The sequence below is a fragment of the Urocitellus parryii genome, chromosome 2 (genome assembly GCF_045843805.1).
Source record: "Urocitellus parryii isolate mUroPar1 chromosome 2, mUroPar1.hap1, whole genome shotgun sequence".
NCBI classification, from domain to species: Eukaryota; Metazoa; Chordata; class Mammalia; order Rodentia; family Sciuridae; genus Urocitellus; species Urocitellus parryii.
In genome coordinates this window covers 198,855,102-198,877,329 of record NC_135532.1, presented here as the reverse complement: position 1 = coordinate 198,877,329, position 22,228 = coordinate 198,855,102, and positions in this window count along the sequence as shown.

Sequence of the window (22,228 nt, the reverse complement as noted above, 5' to 3'; positions counted from 1 at the left end):
GTGACAGAGTTTATACTGACTCCAAGTTTAGTGTATTTTTTTAAAGAGAGAGAGAGAGAGAGAGTTTTTAATATTTATTTTTTAGTTTTCTGTGGACACAATATCTTTGTATGTGGTGCTGAGGATCAAACCTGGGGCGCATACATGCCAGGCCAGCACACTACTGCTTAAGATACATCCCCAGCCTTAGTATGTTTTTTTATTGTTCCATAGAAATTTATTATAAATGCCCTAACTAGTCTCTTAGAAATGTTTTTTTTCAAATCTGAGCTTAACTAAAGAATGGCAAGCTATACCTATGAGGGTTTTGTGTGGGAAGAAATAAGGATAGCAAACAGTGTTTATAAAAGCCCTACTTAAGCCAAGTTCTGTTTTGAAGTCATTATTTGAGTTGCATCATTAAATCCTTCCAACAACTCTTTGATATAGAAACTATTATTGCCCCTACGTTAGACATAAAATTCCTGAACTCAGAGGGAGGGGCTATGTAACTTGTCCAAGGCTCCACTAGAGGCATAGGGCCAGCTGAGTATTCAGCTACAAGGAATAAATCCATTTGTCATTTTAGACCAATCCATGTGGCTTGACCTTGGAAACCATAAAGTTATACTTTATTTATTCAATTGCTTCATTTCACTTAGAGACTTTCACTTATATTTAAAGACACTTTCCATTTTGCAAACAAACCAACTAACATGAAGATATAGTAAAAATCAAGATTATCCTTGTTTAATCTCTTCTCTCTGCTTCCCTTCTGTGGCTAAATAGAACAGATTTAACCTATGTAGTATGAAAATCAGGGGCGTGAGAGAGGAAAACCAGCACATGAGTGCTGACCATCAAGAACAGATGATTTGGGCTGGAGATGTGGCTCAAGTAGTAGCGAGCTTGCTTGGCATGCATGCGGCTCGGGTTCGATCCTCAGCACCACATACAAACAAAGATGTTGTGTCCGCCAATAACTAAAAAATAAATATTAAAACACTCTCTCTCTCTCTCTCTCTCTCTCTCTCTCTCTCTCTAAAAAAAAAAGATGTTTTCATGGAAGATGAAGGGATCTGCACTACAAATGTTGCTGAGTAATAAGGAGCAATGTGGTCATTGTTGAATATAATAGGACAATGTCAGGGAAATGATGGCAAGAACGGGCACATCAGAGAATTGAGTCCTGAATAGAATATAAAAAATGTGAGAGAAGATGACTGAGTTGTCTTGGCAAACGTGTAGCTACCAAAGTGTTATGGGGTGAATCTAGAGTGTCCCCAAATGGTTAACATGGCTTATAAGATTTCACCTTCAACTCTCTGGGCTTTAACTCACATTTCTAATCCCATCCATTTCTACTTGGCCTCATGTCCCTTTTTTTCCTTTTAATTTCTTGATTGTATATTTCACCTTCATGTTTAGCATTTGCTGTTTCTAGAATGTAGAATGATTATTTCTGCTGAACTAACTAATTAATACCAACCAATTTTGAGATCTTCATATTCAGTTAAGGATTCCTTATCCACCTGCTGCTGTTCATCATTTGATCTGATTGCCTATGTTCCAACTGGTTTCCCTTCATCTACACTAGGTGCTTCAGTGATTTAATGAGAAATGTGATTCATTTTTATCTACTCCCACTAAGTCACTAAGTCTTATGAGAGCAGGAAGTTTTCCTCTTTATTTTGGTTTTTAATATGCCATGACCAGGTGGAATTGTTATCCCATATTTTTCATTAGAAAATTATAGTAGTACATAATGAATTTACTTGTTAACTATTCATGCATGCACACACTATAACAATATAATTTGGCCCATATCACCCCCAACACTGCCCCCCAAAACACCACATCCCACCTCCTGATCCCTTTCTTCTATGGATCTCCCTTTGGTTTTGATGAAATCCCTGACCTCCCACTTTTCTTTTCCTTTTTCTTCTCTAGCTTCCACATAAGAGACAAAACCATACAATCCTTGACCTTCTGGGTTTGGCTTACTTAATCTAAAATGATGGTCTCTAGTTTCATCCATTTTCCTCCAAACGACATAACTTCATTTTTACTTATGGATGAATAAAATTCCAATGTGTATATACACCTCATTTTCTTTATCCATTCACCTGTTGATGGACACCTAGGCTGGTTCCATAATTTGGCAATTATGAATTGTGCTGCTATAAATGGGTATGAATTCATCACTATAGTATGATGATTCTAATTCTTTTCAAAATTATTTATATTTTTATTTATTCTTTTTAATTTTAAAGCTTTCTTCTTTCTGCTCACTTCTCTCACAGATAGCAAGGCCTGATGCACATCTGTTGGATGAGTGAAGAAAGAAAGAAAGAAAGAAAGAAAGAAAGAAAGAAAGAAAGAAAGAAAGAAAGAAAGAGAAAGAAAGAAAGAAAGATGTACTATCTTTCATGTTATGTTGGATTCCTCCCTTTTACTTGCCACTTCCTTCACATCTGAATTCAGTGAGATATCAGGAGGTTAGGTCCTGTAGATTATATCTGCTGTTATATCTTAGATCTATTCTCTTCTAGTGTCTCACGTTCAAGCCCTTATCATATCCACTCGAGTTTCTGCATTAAATAGTGTAGCTAGCTACTTTTGAGGTCTTATTCTGTTTATCTTTATTAATGCAGCTAGAGTGATTTCTATAAAACATGGTTCAAATTTCAAAATCTTTAAAAGTATCTCATTATAGTTATACATTTTTATGTCCCAAACCTCTCTAAAACTTAGTGACATAAAAAAAATGGTTTATGACCCCAGTATTTCATGATACTGAGAATTAACAAAGCTCTTTTGGTCTCTTCTTTCTTGAGGTCTTCTGTTAGTTGTTGGCCAGAATTGCAGCCATCTGTAGACTCCAGTAAAGCCTTACAACCCAAAATGGCTCAGACATCTGACTTGCTCCTTGTGATACCATAGCTTCTGGATTTTAAAGAATTGCATACCAAGAGGTAGCATTCTAGGGGGCCTATGCAGATGCTTCAATTTTCTTTGAAAAGCCTTCCTTAGAGAATGCATCATATGACTTTCACTGTATTCTTTTGTTAAAAGTGATTCAATAGATCAGCTCATTTAATAAAAAAGGGAAACAGAAGAATATAAATAGTGAGAGGGTGGTTCTTTGGAGACCAACTACTACAATCCCCACACCTTCACATGACATACAGCAGTGGTGCTTCCTACTGTTGCCTTTGCCTATGCCACTAGTCTTACCTTTGAGGACTATTTAAGCTCTCTTCAAGATGTTTAATATTTGTTTTTCCTAAGTTTGATTGTTCTTTAGAATACAGCAAAGCACTTTTCCTTAATAGGAAGCCACTCTGACATTCTTACAGCTGGCTTTTATCCCTGATGCAACCTGTGAATACCTCTGTTATTGGAAACTCTAATTGTTTAAAGTTACTTGAATACAGCAATCATTGATTGATCAATTTTATATGAAGAGATCATGTAGGTAGCAGAGCAACTAATGAATCCTTCCTCAATGACTGGATAAGTAGAAGCACTCATTTCACAGCTAGACTATGCACATTTTTTTTTTAAAGAGAGAGAGAAAAAAAATTTTAATATTTATTTTTTAGTTTTCAGTGGACACAACATCTTTTATTTTATTTTTATGTGGTGCTGAGGATTGAACCCAGTGCGCCGCACATGGCGCATGCCAGGTGAGCACATTACTGCTTGAGCCACATCCCCAGCCCGACTATGCACATTTTTGAAGATGCTTCTGGGAAGATTTAATTTTCCATGTATCCTAATCTATGTATTGCTTTATCACATGAGCCCATTGCTTTTCTGAATTGTTCAACAATAAGCTGAGAATTGTGCATAAATTGCAAGGAAACTGTGATAACTATCTGTAACACAATGCCTTCAGTTCCTTGGTTCCCTGACACGAAAGCAATATTTTGAAGATGTTCATAACTAAAGTCTATGATTCTTCACATATTTTTGTTCTTGCATGCAAAATGAAAGTTTTATGTCATTTTCCAACATTCTTAAGGCAGCACTATTTTTAATCCACATAATAGTGTAGATTTTATCAAATGAATAAAATCAAATGTCTGAAAGCATAGCGCATCTCTGTGGTTTAACACAAAGTTTTGTATGTGTGCGTGTACTGCCTTTTCCATAGAACTGTGTTCACATTTCCCATCAACAATAATATAATAGAACAAATATATGTCATACATTCAGCAGATTTGGCAATGATTATTTTCTATTTCTATTCTAATAGGGCAATTAGTAAGACATTCTGTATGATATAAATTTTCCAGAGATTTGGAGTTTTCTAAACTTAGTATAGAAATTATTAATACAATTTTTACTTGCAAAACCAGATAATAGATATAAATATAAATAGTTGTATTTGGAGAAATAGTTATGCAGATTCATAAGATAAATTTATTATAAAAAGGAATGTCTGATTCTAGTCCTATTTTCTGGCACAATGTATTAATAAATAGGAAATGAAATTGTGGACTTCTCTAGCTACTACATTGATTTTAAAATCACTGTTAGGTGGCATAAGTCAATTGCTTTAATAACTATATTATTGAAGTGATTCATGATTATTTCTTTTGAATAAAATTACCTTATATTTTACCTGCTAAAAAGAAAAATTAACTTTAGATGCTTAAATATGACATCTTTTTGTCATCTGATCTCTTCAAAATGCTTTAATTTAATTGGTCTTGTATGAAAAAACAAAGAACCTTGAAAGGCATCAGATTAAGGTCATAGGTCAGTGTTCAGGCAAAATAGAGCTGGCTACCCAATGATTTCCTGTTATTAAGTCGATAAATCAGAGCGATGTTGATAGATGTGAGCATTGGGACAGTATGTCACTCTCACTAAAAAATGCTGAACAGACGCAGGTGATCAATGCTGTCAGTGTCTTGAAAATAAAAATTTTAAGAAGGTCAAATAAAGCTCTGAGAAGACTCTCCGTGATGTTTGCACATCTCCAAATGAAGATTTTTATATGAATTAAATTACAAGAGAGATTCATAAGCCTTCACAGTGGGCAAAGCTGAAAAATTTTTAAAGTGAGAGAAATTTGTTCTAAAGAAACACATGCCATCATGCTCCATCTGCCTGGACTGACAGGTGTAGGCCTAGGTATTCAAAGCTCCTTTCAGTCCCAAGCCTTTTCAGGATGTCATTTTCTTCCCCATGTGACTTAGCTTGCTGTGGGCTCTGCATATCCTATCTCCAACTACCCACCTGGCCTTTTTTGAGTTCTGCATTTTTTGAGGTATTAACCTGAGTGCTCCAAGTCAACATAAGCTACTCTTTTCTCAGCCAATGAAGCAGTATAGACATTCAATGAATTCAATCACTCATGATCACCTCATTATTTTTTTTCCTTTAATATATATTACCATTTAAACTCTAATATTAAATAAATGGGAGATAGACCTTCTATCTTTAAAAGATTTACATTCTTTTAAATAATTTGTAACTTGGGGAGAATTCCTTTGAGAATATGACTGACACAATGGCTACTTTCATCGAAAAATATATTCACATAAAATTTAGCATAGAAATTCAGAGGATAGAGTCATAATTATGGACATGAAGAGAAAGTGAGTAGATCCTTCCCCAGTAACACTTTTAAAGGTTTTATAAAAATCATGAACTTTTTTAATTAAAGAAGTTTCAAATGACTATCTAAGGAGATAGAACAAATATGACAGTCAAAAGAAAGAACTGCAAAAAAAAAAAAAAAAGAACAAGACATTTAGGAAATGTTAAAACTTTTCATGGGGCCGGAGAAGATGTATAGATTGAACTTGCACAAACAAGTTGGAACAAGATATCTATGGTCATATTTACCACCTAAAAGGGTGGGCCATCCTGGGCCATCCTCTTTCTAAGAAAGTTATTACATTTTTAGTCCTTAAAGATTTTACCATGTTTTTCTTCCCTATCCTTCTCTAACTTGAAGCATTTCCTATGTGTTGTTTTGCAAATATTAGATATTCAACTGATACTTGACTGAGCAAGAATGAGAGGAAGAGAAGAGAGAAGATTATAGAGTTAGTCCATTCACAGAGCTCTGGAAAGCATAAACAAAGAGATAATTGATTTATAAATATTATGTTAGGCCAATTATGTATAAGCATTGGTTATTTTAATAGGGTGATAGAAATAAAGGGAAACAGTTTCATGTCATTATATAGGAAATGCTCTAAGTGAAACTATTTTTCTTATAATAACAATTTAGTTTTGTTGATGAGACTAGATGAGAAATTATAAATAATATGACCTTAGGGCTCTAAATTAGTTTTAGTCAAATAATACATTATTTTATGCCAGTAAACTATTTTTAGATTATAATTTCTATGAGGACATAGACTGTTTATGTCCATTCAGCTTCTAAGTTTCTATATGTTTTAGATAATGCAATAATACACAGTAGGTCATTAATTTCAAAAATATGTATTGAATCACTATTGAGAATAATGTCCCACTCTAGGTAGTGAGAAACAGCAATAAATAACAGAACAAGTCCATCTTCTCAAGGAGCATATATATATAGAGAGAGAATAGGACTATAACAATATATAAATGAATAAATATACTACCTGAGATGATGAGTATAATGTAGAAAAACAGGATATCTAAGTTAGGCATTGTCACAAAATATTGTATAATAATCATTAAAATCTTAACAGTATCCTACAACAGTGGATATGTATTTAAGTCCAGTGTCTGGATTTAGCTGGGGATTAGCTGAGTTTTGGATTAAGTGGTTCTGAAGATTTCCACTGGGTTCATTCTTGAATTTGCAAATTAGTGGTTTACTAAATGGGGATGAACTCTGCTGAGATAGTTGGGCTGAGATGCTTCTACTTTACATTTCTCTGTTCTCCCTTTTGGAATCAAGGGACCATGGGCATGTTCTTCTTATGTCAATGTCATAAATGTCAGAGGTCAAGCTCAACAAGGCAGTGCTCTAAAAATATCATAGTAAAAAAGGCATAAGGAGTTAAGTTGGTCCACGAAGATAAATATGAGGAGAGAATATATTTGAACAATGGCTACTCTACCATATAGCATAGGGGAACAGAAAGTGAAGGGAGATGTTAGTTTAAGTAGGGTCTTCAGGACCATATTATCTCCAGTAAGGTGACAGTTAAGCACAGATATTAATAATATGACAGTGAAATAAGGAAATATCTTTAGCAAAAAGGTTCCGTGTGAAAGTAAGTGATTTCAAGGACTCTAATGTAGGACCGTGCTTGGATTGTTCTGGTTGAGCAAGGAGAAAGTACAGCCAGGTTGGACTAAATGTGAAGTAGAGAGAGGGATGGTGAAGCCAAGGAGGGGTCTTCCCAGGTCACCTGTGGCCACTCAAGGATGGTGCATTTTATTCTGAATGAGATGGGATGTCATATTTTAAAATAAAGGTTGACATTATCTGACTTGCACTTTAAAGCATCCCTGTGACAAAGCCATTGAGAGGATTTTTGTATGGAACATACGCTATTTACTTTAAAATAAAGTTTCATCTAGGAAGTAAATTTTGTGGGCAGGCATGAACTGTGTGTTACATATGTTTGAAACCACTAATATTCTTAAAGAATCTTCTCATAAATTTTTGTCCTTGCAATTTGTTCAAAACTTTGCTACTCCATTCTATAAACAAAATGAACAAGCAAACAAGAAAAGTAAGACAAAAAATATGAGTTAACCTCAGTGAAACAAGCCAAGAGATGTTTGATTAAGAGTTTGGACTCAACACTACCTACAAGCATCATTGTTGGGTTGAAAACTAGAACTCTATTAATCACCTGAGAAGGCAAACAGAAATTATTCCCACTTCACACTTTTATCATATTTTCCTTATCCCAGGACCTTCCTTTTTAAAATTAAGTCTTTATATCTTTAAAAGTCATTCCTTTATTTTGCTCTTGCACTTTATTCTAAATCTAGACTTCAGATTTTTTAATATTGAAATAACTAAGATAATTATGAACGATTCAGCTCCCTCAAAATGCTGTTGCTTCTTCTTGTTTGTTTGTTTGTTTGTTTGTTTGTTTGAATGTTGGCAGTGGAGGGGTAAAAGCTTGCCCTATAGATCTATCTTCCCTCCTCCCTCATGATGTGAGAAATAACACCAGCCAATTGAAACAGATCTCTTTTATTAGGCAGATCAAGGAATCTCTACTTGCTTGCTGGGCAGACTATTGACTAAGACAATTGCTTATTTGAAGAAATCCATGCATAAATTTCTTCACTGTCCCACTTTTAACCCAGAATGCTGTGGACTTTTCTGAAACTACTAGCATGAACTTGTAAGCCCAGGCTTCAAGGGTCTACCTCCTAATGAACACAAAGCTAACAGGAAGACTGGCCTACCTCAAAATAACTTTGAAAATGACATTATGTATCAAACAGCCAAATTCCCTGTGGTATATTTACCAAAGGAGGTTTTATCACACCCAATATAATGTATGCTCTTGAAAAATGGTTTTCTATAACATTTCAGGAGACAGCTAACTTCAGGGGAGATCTATCACAGCTAATGCAGACGAATGGTACCCACTGGCATTGTGCTGTGTAGCAGCTCAGATATATCATCAAAAGAACATGGAACACTGCGGTCAGGCAGGACTGAGTTCAAATTCTGGCCTTTGGCTTACTAGATAGATGACCTTAGTGAAGGTGCTCAGCCTGAACTATGAAATGCAGGAAATCTCATCTACTTCCTGGTAGTCTCTCTGAAAATAAACCACAATAGTTATGCACAGTTCTATTCCCATAGTTATGACATTAGCTCCATAAAGGGACATTCTTACTCCACTGATCCGGTATCACAAACATTAATTAATCACTGCCATTACATTTGTGTAAAGGATGATGGATAGCAAAGCTCCACAGGCTTTAAAAACCGGTTTCTCTGAATTCTTTCATCCCCTTTCCTATTATTTGGCAGAAATTGAAGAGGGAATTCATAAATATATAGAATATCATGATCTAGCCATTTTAATCTCATCTTGAATATAACTTCTTTATTCAAAATACTTCTCAGTCTTTCACTAAGTTTATTTTTCTAATCATATAAACTGCTGGTTCTAAATTGATAGCAAAATGTAGTAAATGTGCCCTTAGCTATAGTCATTAAAGATTAGATAGCAATTGGTTAAGTGTGCATTAAAAAGTGTTCTAACAATCTGAGATTGCCATAACTTCACATACTTTAACTAGAAAGATTCCTTAAAACAGAGACCTGGTAACTTCAATGCATGGTGTCCTCCTGTCATGGAAAAATGGCCTCAGCTGCATTACAATGACCTGCTTCTTTGCTCCCTTTGAAGGATCAGGCAACCCTTTCACATCTTAACCAACTTCATTTTAGGTTCACAAAATAGCATTGCCCTTAAAATACTATGTACAAAAGCAATATAGCTTTTTAAATGGTATTCATGAAACTGAATTTTAGTAGATGCTGGGGCTTCTATAATGTTACAAAATGGTTCATAAAATATTGCCATCTGCTATACCGAGTAACTGTTCATTTTTACTAGTTTTAAAATGGCTGTGCTTTTATGTGCTTGGATTTTTGCCTAAGCTTCAAGTTCCCTCTGAAAGTTCCTTCTGACCTCTGCCTGAGGGAATGTGGAAATCTGCCTTTCCAATCTTACTTTATAAGCTTCAGCTGGAGAATGTAAATGGACTAAATACATTTTGTGAAATTTTACCATAAATTTTTTTTCACTGACTGCCTGCATGGCTGGTTCTGCTTACAATATTTCCAGTTTGTACTGAAGTAACCACTTGTAAAAGAAATTGCCCCAAGTGATGGTGCTGAAAACAAACATTTATAGAGTAGGAAGCAGTTAGCAGAAGACAAAGGCTTTTATTACAACTGAGGGAATCTGTTTTGTCAAAAATAAAAGGGATATTTGAGGCAGAAAAATAAAGGAGAGAATTTAACCTTCAGAGTTATAAACTGTGTAAACTAAGTATTTGCTGATACACCAATTTGCTAGGTGTTAAAAATGAGACCCAAAAGAGTCTCCAGTCACTTGCTCAGAATCTCACTCTCAGGGACAGACAATATCCAACTTTAGGAAAAACAGACAAACAAACACAATGTCTTTTTGTGGAAATCAGGTTTTTAAAACTTTCCATAAACTGAGTATGTACGCATTGTTATCTTTTTGTGGTGCTGGGGATTGAACCCAGGGCCTTGTGCCTGGGAGGCAAGCACTCTACCAACTGATATACCCCCAGCCCCTTGTTATTTTTAATTGTTTAGACCTCGACTATAATCACCAAATGAATAAATAATGCTGATAATTAGAACATATATAGATTTTATAAGGCATTGTCAAAATAATACAAAGTAATTTTTAAGGGAAAATAAGAAGAGTTAAAAAGAAAGAAGGATAGAGGAAAAGAGGAAAGAAGTGAAAGGAAGAGGGGACAAGAGAGCTCTGAATTATGAAGCCTTCCAGATTGTGTTCATCGTTATTCAAAGCTGCCCTGATACTTTTTCTTCTCATCCCAGAGGATCTCTTTAATTGATTGCATAGTTACTTTCCTTGCTCTCTTAGACTAGTAATGTCTCTCTCTTATAAATTCTGAGAGTACCTCTCTTTAAGACAATGTGCTTTGCCCTTGAGCACATGGTGGCTGTCAGTCCTGTCGTTGGCCACCAGGTGAATGAGTCCTAGTTGTCCAAGGATTCTATTGCCTTTCCTTCTCAGCTTCCTCAAATGGAGCTTTGAAAGGAATACTGTAGTGTAGTCCCTGAAACAGGTCTTCTGTCACGTCAGGGATTATCTCCCTCCTTTTGTTCCACTGCAGCAAATACTATTAAACTCAGTAGCTTATAAACAATAGAAACTTATTTCTCAGATTTTGGAAGCTGGATATCTGTGAAAGGCACTAGCAGATAATGCGGTGAGGGCCTGTTTTCTGGCTCATCAGTGGTCCCTTCTCACATGTTGGAAAGACAAAGGCCATCTTTTTCTTAAGGGCACTAATCCCAAACACTCCCTAAAAGATCTAATCAGCTCCCATAGACCATCTATTACTACCACCTTGGGGATTATAGTTTCAACATAAGAATTTGATTGGGATGCAAATATTCAGGCCATAACAGGAATCATAATTTCACCTTATAAAAGCATAAATGCTCTCTTGGAACATTCCCCCCAAAAAACAGATGTTTAGGCAGATTTATTGATTATCACGAGGCTTGTAACTTTCCAATTTTTGATTGAGTGGATATGCCAATGCATCATTTAAAACATAAATTTTTTATAAATTCTACAAAGTTATTAGATAACTCAAATAGCCTCCACCAATTTATTTTGTCCAATGCTCTGTACCCAAATGAATCATGTGCAGTGTTGACTAGAGAGTGCCCAGTGACATGAGGGAGGGAACACATCTCAAGTTCCTGACAGTTTTCACTTCATGTTGTCATGGTCTTTGAAATTGATGTTGGCTCAGAGGCATCCTTTTCTAAAATGTCAACACTCAAGCCAGGTCTCAAGCATTAGTATGTATTAGTTTAAGTAGATTGCTTTCCTCATTCCACAGAAATGATATCACCTGCACTGAGTAAATGGAAATTATAATTGCATGAGAAAAAAAAAGGAAAGTAATAAAGAATTGTGTGGAGAAATTATCTTGAAATTGAATTTCCTCCAGGGAGTATAGGGGCCAGGAGGAAAGCATCACTGAATTGGGAGTTTAGGGTAGCAAAAAGACCTGGAGCAACTAGAACAGAAGACAGAAAGCTGTGGAGTTAGTGAATATGCTTTGACAGAACACATGGTTACGATAATGCATTAAATATACCTCTCTATTTTCATATAATTTAATTAATGATAGATGAATAAGTCAATGAATGAATAAAGATGCCCGTTGAGAAGAGAAAAAACTCTCAAAGTTTGCATCAGCATAATCCGGGAGGTGGCCAGAAGTGCAAATTCTTGGCTCTCACCCCAGTTCATCTGAACCAGAAACTCGGTGGGTGGGTCCAGCAATCTGTGCTTTTAATATAGCCTTCCAGATGATTCTGATGTAGGTTCAGATTTGAGAACAACTTAAAGAAGACTGAAAGCCAAGAACCTCATTCTGTATAGTTATTACTTCAGGGAAATGGAAGGATTTGGGTGATATCATTTAAAGAGCTTTAAGGTCTCCCCAAAAGTGAGTTTTCATTCATTCAGGAAGAATACAAATAGATTCTGTTTATGTTGAATATATGTTCATCGTCACTATTTGGGGAACTGTTTGGCTGCCTCAGAACATTTGGGCAAGACAACAATCTCTATGTAAAAGGCCAACTGGATCAGGATCAGAGTCATTTCATGTAGTACGACACGCATAAGCTGAGACCTCCAATCATTTAACACGTATGTCCAAAAACCAAAGAGGTGAGTGTATTTATAGCAGTAGTTACCCAAATCAAAACTGGTTGCCTTAGATTCATACTCAAAACCCACAGACAGCTAATTTAGGGACCAAAGAATGACAAATGTTATTATATGTATTTTAGTGTCATTTGTTTAGGAATACTTAATTATAAACAAGAATTGTCCAGGACATCCCTAACAAAATAACAGGTTTAAAGTTTCCCTACCTGTGACCTAATGAATCGCTAACATAGAATCATTCTATGCAGGTATGCCTTTATTTCCAGTCATCTTTTCAAAGCAAAATAAATGCTTTGCCTTTGGAAAAATTAAATATTTCCATTTCAGACAGGCTGACAAAAATATGATTGATATCACCAATTATTAGAACCTTACAATGGTCCTATGAGGACATTTTCTTGTATGAATGTTAGAGTTTATCACAGCTATCAAGAGCAGTCATCATGAATATTTGACTTAGATACAGTATTTTATGCAAATAACCATTAGTGTCTTTTTCTAAGCCCTCACTTCTGCAAAAAAGACAGTTTCAATTTACTATTAGAGAGAAAATTTGTCCCCTACAATTATGCCATAATTGCCCATTTTTAATGCAATTTTCTTTTACTGATCACAGTTGTAGATTTTCCAAAAGGTTAGGTAACTGACTAATTTGATGGCAAGTATTTTATCTCCAGAGAGTTAGGTTAAGAAATGTCACTTTGATTGTCTCCATGGCAAATCATGTCATGTATGGACAGCTCCATCTCACTGTCTAATTTGACCCAATTTTCCATATTGCTTAATAACCACATTAAAGTGAATCACTGATCTATTATCCAAGGAATTATGGAGCTTATGGGTTATCTTACATTGCACCTGCTTTAATCAGTGTATTGCCTTGGGTATTATGGTCACTTTATCCTTTAATAAAAGAATTGTTAATATCTTCATCTGCAATTTTAAGCAATTTTCTAAATTACTTTAGCTGGATTTTATATAAAACTTATCACAAGCTCAGTTACTTAATGTGATGTTTTCAGGAATCATTCCTGTATTTCCAATGACCTTAAATTAATATTTTATCAAGCAAGCTGTCAGTATTCAAAAAGGTAAATTTCAAGGAGATAAATGGAAACTTGGGTTCTCCTTCTAAGGTAACTTTAATGCTATATCCAATGTCACTTTATTAGTGCTTTATTTACTCACACAAACACACACAAAAAAAAGAAAGAAAAGAAAAAGAAACTAATAGAAAACTATAGTATTTATGACACTGTATTCTTAATTATATCTTTAATTGATTTGGAGACAATTTGCTTCAAGACAGCTTTATCTTATTGAATTATATATAATGGTACCTTTGCTTTTGAATATACTGTTTTCTAACAGTAATATATTGATCTTGTCATTAATAAAAATTCTTTATATCTCTTTATTACAAGCCACATAAATAATTAGTATATAGTGATACTGAATATGAAACTATCCTACGTAAAATTTGTATTTTTTTGTACCAGAAATCATGGTTTACATCATACATTTATGTAAACATATTGTCATTCATTTCTAAAATCCACATTTGTTGAGTGTGTCAGTCACCATGTTGAATGGTGGAGGACTCAGTGGGGATCCTCAGTGAGCTCATAGGCAGGTGGGAAGTTTACAGAGAATGTTTCAAGGAATGCTCAAGAAAACAATTAAAAACTTAAAATCAAACACTTCTTTCTGTCTGGGAAAAGTTATAAACAGTAAATTTTGGGTTTCTGATTGTTAACAGTTAAATTTCCTAAAACCTTGAGTAAAATTACATCCTTTATAGTGCTACAACGTTGAGGAACTAGATAACTTATGTTAGTTTATAATCAAATTTATGAAGATTCATTACACTCAATGCACTTGTGTTCCTAGTTATCATTTCAAATGTCTGATAGTTTTTTTTTACATATCTGTAACTGAGTAATAAGAAACAATTTTATCTGGGGCTTAGGTTGTAGCTCAGTGGTAGATTGCTTGCCTACCACATGAGAAACACTGGGTTCAAGCCTCAGCACCACATACAATAAATAAATAAAATAAAGGTATTAAATAAAACAAGCAATTTTATCTAATTTAATGAAAATATTTGGATTGGGCAAAGGAGAGGGAGGGGTGGACATGAGGCATGGAGGAGGAAAGATGGTGGAATGAGATGGACATCATTACCCTAGGCACATGTGTGATTGTACTAATGGTGTGACTCTACTTCATGTACAACCAGAAAAATGGAAAATTGTGCTCCATTTGTGTACAATGAATTAAAGTTAATTCTGTTACCATGTATAACTAATTAGAGCAAATAAAAAATAATAAAAAATTAAAGAGATATGCAAAGGATGGAAGAAAGGTAATTCAATCTATGAGGGATATTTTCTCACTTTCATGTCTCTTACAGAACCCTATTTGGTTAACTACCCACTGTTTTAGTCAGCTTTTTTGCTAATTTGACCAAAAGACCTAACAAGGAAAGTTGGAGGGGGGAAAGTTTATTTGAGGGCTCATGATTTCAGGGTCTTAGTCCATAGATGGCAGTCTCCATTCCTTGGGACTGTGGTGATGCTAGATATTAGGGTGGAAGTGTGTGGCAGAGGAAAGCAGCTGGGAACACGGCACCAGGAAGCAGAGAGAGATAAGTCAATATTGAGACCAAGTGGGCTGCAATTGGCAAAACCAATGGGGTGGAGTTGCACAAGCCTTTTGGAGAGAACATCAGGCTGCCTTGTGCCCCAGATGCTGTACATGGAACTACAGGACTTGCTTGCATAACTGTACTTTGCTTTTGCATTGCTCCCATTCCTCTTTTTTATTCCTCTATTTCTTCTTTTTGGAATGGAATGTTTTCTCTGTGCCTTTATATATTGGATATTTGTAAATTGCTTTTGTTTTTTTTTTTAGGAACCCATGCTGAGATTTGCCTTGAGTCTCAAAGGAGGTTTTGGACATGGACTTTTGGCAGTCTTGGAACTGTTGAGACTATGGAGTGACTCTTAGAAATGGACTAAATGTATTTTGCATTGTGAGATGAGCATGAACTTTTGAGGACCAGGGACAAAATGTTTATGATTAAGATATTAGGTGTCCCCCCAAAGTTCATGTGTGAGAAGGAAGTATAGAGGCAAATGATTGGGTTATGAAAGCCTTAACTAATGAGTGATAACTGGAAGCAGATAGTGTATGGTTGAAAGAATTGCGTTGAGAGAGGCATGCCCTTGGGGTTTCTATGTTGCCCATGAGGGGAATTCTCTCCCTCTTTGTTTCCTAATGCCATGTCCCTTGCTGCTTCTCCTGCCATACACTTCTGCTCTGATATTCTGCCTTACCTGAAGCCTGAGGAATAGAGTCAGTCATCTATGGACTGAGACCTCTGAATCCCTGTGAGCTCCTCAACAAACTTTTCCTCCTTAAATTGTTCTTTTCAGGTCTTTAGGTAAGCAGTGGAAAAGTTGACTAAAGGCACCCACTATTTTCAATATTTATAACTTAGTTTCTAATCATTTACTCATGCTGACTTAATCCAAGGGAAACCAAGAACCAGTTGCCACAGCCCATGAAATGTGGTAAGATCTTTACACTATTTTTTTTTTTTACTCTTTTCAGGAGTATTTTGAGTCTGTCTGCTTTGAAAAATAGGTTTCACCTGTTTTTCTGAGCAAAGACCATACATCTCTGCCTTTTTCTAAAATGCAGGGGAAAAAAATTGATGTCTGTCCTGAAGTAAAACTATTCAGAACTCAGGTAACACACAAAAATAACATTTCACAATTTTTTAATCAAGAAATTAGCTCATTATTGTTCGGTGAGTAGAGTGAAAATAGAACTATTTTGTGGATTTCAAAAAAACAATTTTTTGAAAAAAATAATTACTACCTTTATTAATGGTTTCTCATAACAAATTCCATATCCTCTCACTAGACCAAAAGATGGAAAAGTGGAAAATACATGAGATATTATTCATAAGATGTGGTTTTGCACCTTAGGTCTACCACTGTGCAAGTATATAATCTTTAACAAGTCATTCTTTCATCCCATCTCCTATCCATTAATTATAAAATTATAAAATAAACTTCAGTTTTCTTATCACCAGAGGCTGCAAAGAGAATCAAATGTCTTAGTACAATTGAACTTGCTTTATAAACTTGAAAAGTGTTACAAAAATAATTACAGTTTTGCTGGAAAGAACTTAGCAGTCATTGAGGGAGTTATAAAATAAACAGATAATACTGGAACTGTTTAGCTCTTCTTTCGGGAGAAATAGGCTAATGATTTATGGTTATGCAGAGATATTTTCATCCTTCATATATCACACTGACATACATTGAGTTATGACAATTTCAAATTGCATTGGTGACTTGGAAGGAATACATATCGTTTATTTAATAAGGAGATTTAGGCCTTTGAGAATTTTGCACAGATTTTCTAACAAATATTTTTCCCCCAAAAAAATGTTTACTCAGAAAATCTCTGGTTATGTGATAATGAAAACTCATATATCTTTGAAATGTCTTATGATGACATTTGGCAAGGATCAGTGAGAGTCTTCTCAAATATTAGAAAAATCAAAATAAATGGGTGAGGGCAAATTCTAAAGCATGTTTTATTTTCTTGTTAGCAATTTTCTGAATCTTAAAATAAAAGCTATTATTGATATTATTAATAGAAATGAAATGTATGTTCTTATTATTCCTTCACATCATTGTATGTCACATTTAACAAAAGGTATTTATCGATTGGCCAGCAAATGTGAAATTTATTTGATGTAAATTTTGTGTCTCACAGTATTTTATGTTTGAATTATAATTGTTGCATTGTTCAATCCTAATTATTTCATTTCATTTTAAAATAAAGAATAAACTTATTATACATTATTAACTAGTAGAATACCTGACAATGGCAGATGCTCATTAAGTTACCAGGTATAAATAATTAATTCAAATAGTTAAGTAAATGTAAACCTATTGACAGAGAATTGTGTTATTATAGAAAATCTCAGACACAGGAAGAATATGAACTTTATTCCCACAAATTTTGAAGAATTTCTAGCAGGAAAGTAAATTGATGATTGACCATTTTGAAAGATTATCAGGTACATATGAAGAAACCTAGGAGGAGGAAAGACTGGAAACAGAAGGATATTAGAGGGATAGCAAGCACTCCATGAGAGGGACAGAGAAGGTAAGAGTGAGGGAGATTTTATGAGGTAAAGGTCATAATGATTGGATAGGAGAATAAGAAGACAAAGGAGCCAAGAATGTCTTCAGAAATGCTGTCTTTCCCAGAAAGTAATTGTATTTATAGTCTAGGGTTTCAAGAAAATGTATCATTGGAGCAATAAGTCTGTAAGGCATAATAAGAATCTTACAAAATAAAATAGTGTAAGATGAGAAGAGAAAAGGCCAAGGGGAAAATACCAGAAGGTTAAAAGAGGCCTACAAAACAGTGTAGAAGAGATACAGTTTGGGAGGTTATAAGAACATTGGAGGATCAGGTAGTTTAAGGGCCAAATGTTGTAGTGGGTCAAGAAAAATTCAGTGACAAATTTTTATTGAATAAAAAGAGATTTTTGGTAATATTGGTGAAGATAAGCTCTTGAGGTGATGGACATTGAAAAAATGGAAACTTGAGTTTTAACAGCTTCAATAGTTTCAGTTACAATAAAGGTTAGTAAATAGAAATAAGAATAGAGTGTCACAGAGAAAAATTGAAGGCTTTATATTGTGTTTGACCATACCTAGTTTGAAGTGTCCATTCAATATCCATGGAGTAATATTAAATAGGTACCACAATGACATGTCTAACATTGCTGGGAGATTTAATTCTATTTACTTACTCTACTATTCATTCTTAGTTGCTCTTTGTACCATCCAACATACTGTATATTTACATTGCATTTATCAACAGTCCTATACACACAGACACACACACACACACACACACACACACACACACACACTAGAACGGGAGCTTCATTAAGATAAGGAATTTATTTGACCCTAATGTTCTTGGCAACTAGTATAGTACTTGATGCTAGCATATGCTCATTAAATTTTATCTTTAAAAAATGGTCTTGAAATATCTTACTTTTCCCTTCTGCTGTTTATTTTCCATAGTCCCATTAAAATAAGAATCTGAAGAAAGGGGTTAGGTAACCAGGGACTTCCTGATGAAAATGTCCCATCATTTCTTGTCCTGATGCCTAGAACTGATGCCCTCTCTGCCACCTTTATGCAAGGATAAGTGACTCAACCAATGAACAAGCATTCCAGGGCATGAGGATATCTTCTCAGCTTCCTGGTGAATTTCTGTCCAATAACATCATGAATCTGTTAACCTCTGGGGCCCCACCTCCTGATTAGCCTCTATGTAGAGGACTCATTTTCTCCTTTTCTTTCCATCTACCCTCTTATGCCTAGGTTGTGAGTTTTGCTAATAATATAATTAATAGGCCAGGAGACAGGCTCACAAAGATATATGCAATTCTTTTTTCTTAAATCTTCCTTATATTTCCTTGATTTATTTCCTAAATAATTGATGTGTCCTAAATCCTCTACATGTTTTAAAGAACTGACCCTTCTGGTATACTCAAGCCGGAGACTCACATATTTTCTACTTTGTATTCTATTGCATCTGTTTCGATGTGAAGGGAACTCAGTGACTTAAACTGTGGGCATGAAATGACAAAGGAGAAACAAGAAAATTAAAAACCAAAAGAATATAGGTTAATATCTTTAAAATATCATTCTAATTTACATATATATATATTCCTATTTTGACAAGAAATTTATATTATTATACTTTAGCAAGACTTTTAGAAGAGAGACTTTTTTTTTTAAACTAATCTCAGTGGTCCAAGGAACAATACACTGAACACCAGCCATCATGGTATTTCTCCCATTCATATCATCAGGATGGAAGACCAGAAATGGTTTATTTAAGGCCTCGGCTTAGAGTCTCAACAATCTGCAATCTAGATAAATCCAGCCAGGCCTACAGCTTCATCAGGGTCTCAACTGATGAAAATATGTTCCAAGCTGCCTCATGTTTTTGGTGAAATTCACTTCCTTGCAGTTGTAGGACCAAAGTTCCTATTTTCTTGCTGGTTTTCTATTCCTAGAAGCTGCCTGTAATTCCTTCTGGCCGGTTTGTATAGGCCCTTTCACAATATTACAACTTATTTCTTCAAAGTCAGCAAGAAAGGCTCTACCTTCACTCTGCCCAAACAGAGACATATATAATGCCTGGTAATCACAGGAGTGACATCTTATCATGCTCACCATATTCTATTATTAGAAATGAGCCACAGGACACACTCTTAGTGAAAGGAGGCAGATGGCAAAACTGCATAAAAGTAGGCATCAAGGATCATTAGGGCCATACTTAGCTTCTGTCTGCCTCAAAGTGTAAGAACCTGCAGTCGTTTTATCTTGCTAAATAACAAATGACCCCAAATTAGTAGTAAAAAGTACAAATTTAGGATCCCAGATTCTATGGGTCAGGATTTTGACATGCTGTCTCTGCTGTGTTTATATGGAAGAAATAAAGGTGTCCTTGGAGATTGCTATTTCATCTTAGGCTCATGGCTCTCTTACACGCTCACTCAGAGTATTGACAGGATTTACATTCCTGTGGTTGTAGAACTGATGCTCCTGTTCTCTTAGTGACTGTTGAGTGGCATCACACCTCTACACTTAGTAGAATCCCTCCTTTGCCTGCCACTGGTTTTTCCCAACAGCACATTGGTTTTTCTTTTACAGAGAGAATGAGTATGTCTCTGTTCCTCTGCATTTATCATCTCTTCTGTCATTGACTTTAGACCCAGATTATAGGGCTTATGTGATTAGGTCTAGCCTATCCTTAAATGCATCTCCAACTTGGTTTTCAGCATATGTTACCATCTCTGTGTTACATCCCTTCATACCCACAGACTTTTCCCATCCTTAAGGAGAGAACACTATACAAGGTAAAACAGTAGAAGTAGATATCTTGGAGGGCCATCTTAGAATTCACAGTGTCTAGGATAAAGGACAAAAACTGAATGTGTGTCAGAAATTTGCTTTAAATACCTTAGAAATGACTTTATTAAAATAAACCAATTTTATACCTAGAAGATTAAGTTTGTTATAAAAAATATACCCTTTGCCTCTTATCCAGAAGGACCACTTTGCAGTATTTTTTTTTTTGCAAAGTCCTCATTTATTATTCTCCAGCTGGTGCTAACAATACATTCGACAATTACAATATTGGCATGGAGCTGGGTGCAGTGGTACAGGCCCACGATTTCAGAGACTTGGGAAGCTGAGGCAGGAGAATCACAAGTTCAGGGCCAGCCTCAGCAACATAGCAAGACCTTTTCTCAACATAAAAAAATAGAAAGGACTGGGAATGTAGCTTTCTGGTAGAGAATCCCTGGTTTGAACCCCAGTATGGAAAAAAATACTATCATGGATTTCATTTAATTTTATCTATAAGAAAAATTTGCCTCAAAGGTCAGTGGCAGTGAAGAAGAAAGAATAACTGATAGATTTTGTAAGAGATATGAATCTAGATTGTGTTCATTGCTAAAATGGGAAATTACCTGACTTTACATTAAAAAATATTAGGATAAATGGAACCAGAATGGTGTAGAAAAGAACATTATATGAAAAAGCCAAGAGTTTATAGTTATAATTCTGGTGGCATAAGCAAACTGGCCACTTTGGACAGAATCTTAAGCTCTCTGGGCTTTGGTTTTCTAGTACATGAAACTGTAAAGTTTAACCATGTTGATATAAATTATCATTCAGTTATAAAACTTTATGGTTTTGTGGTTCCAAAGTGAAGTAACTATACACTCAAGAAGTTTTCAACCAAAGTTTTCATTACAAAATACACAATGTTATGAGTAATAAAGCATTTGCTTTTTGATAACTCCTTCTCACATGGCCACTATACTTTAAAATTTTATTTGAGTTGTTGATTGTTACTTTTAGCAAAAGATATTTGAATTAAATTATAATTTTCCATTTCTGTTTAAATAAATCTAGGTGAAGTAGACAAATTATAAAAACAGCAAAAAATATATAAAATATATGCTTTTCAATATGAAAAGTAGTTTTAAAATATACTTTATAAGCATTTTAATAACAATAAAAATACACTTGAAAACTGGAACCCAGAAGGACTGGAATTCCAGAAGGACTAATTTCAATAAACATGTTTTCTGAAAGATCTCAAAATGTAAACACTAGAATATACCCAAAACTAAAATGAGTATTTCAAAATTAAAGTAAATCATGTGTTAATTGTCCTCCATTTCTGTGATTATCCTGGGCTGTTGACAAAAGATTTTCTTGTTTTATTTGCCAAATGCTCTCCTACAATATAAACTTTTGCTTGAGTTATGTCAACCATTTCTAGTATCAGAGATTTTTAATACCTTAACATGTCACATTCTTTTCTACCTTCTACTTACTTCTTTTTATAAAGAAAGAAATTATTTATCTCTTTTTTTTCAGAGCTGAAAAATGAATCTCAATCACTAAGGTTAAAGAATCTCAGGACTGATGGCTGTCTTTGCTGTCACAATCTAAAACATTTCTCAGTGGGATTTCATGGCATCATTGATCCAATTACAGATCAATGTCTAACACTTGTGGCAGAGTTAGTCTCTAAATTGATAGTCTTCTCCCTGCTTGGCTCAATGGGATGTTAATAGTTCTTAGTTCTGATTTTGAAAAGTCTGTGTTTGGTTTCTTGATTTTCATAAAGTCTTTTGTTACTGAGATTTAATGTCAAAGAAAAATACTGATTTTATACATTTTGTAGGA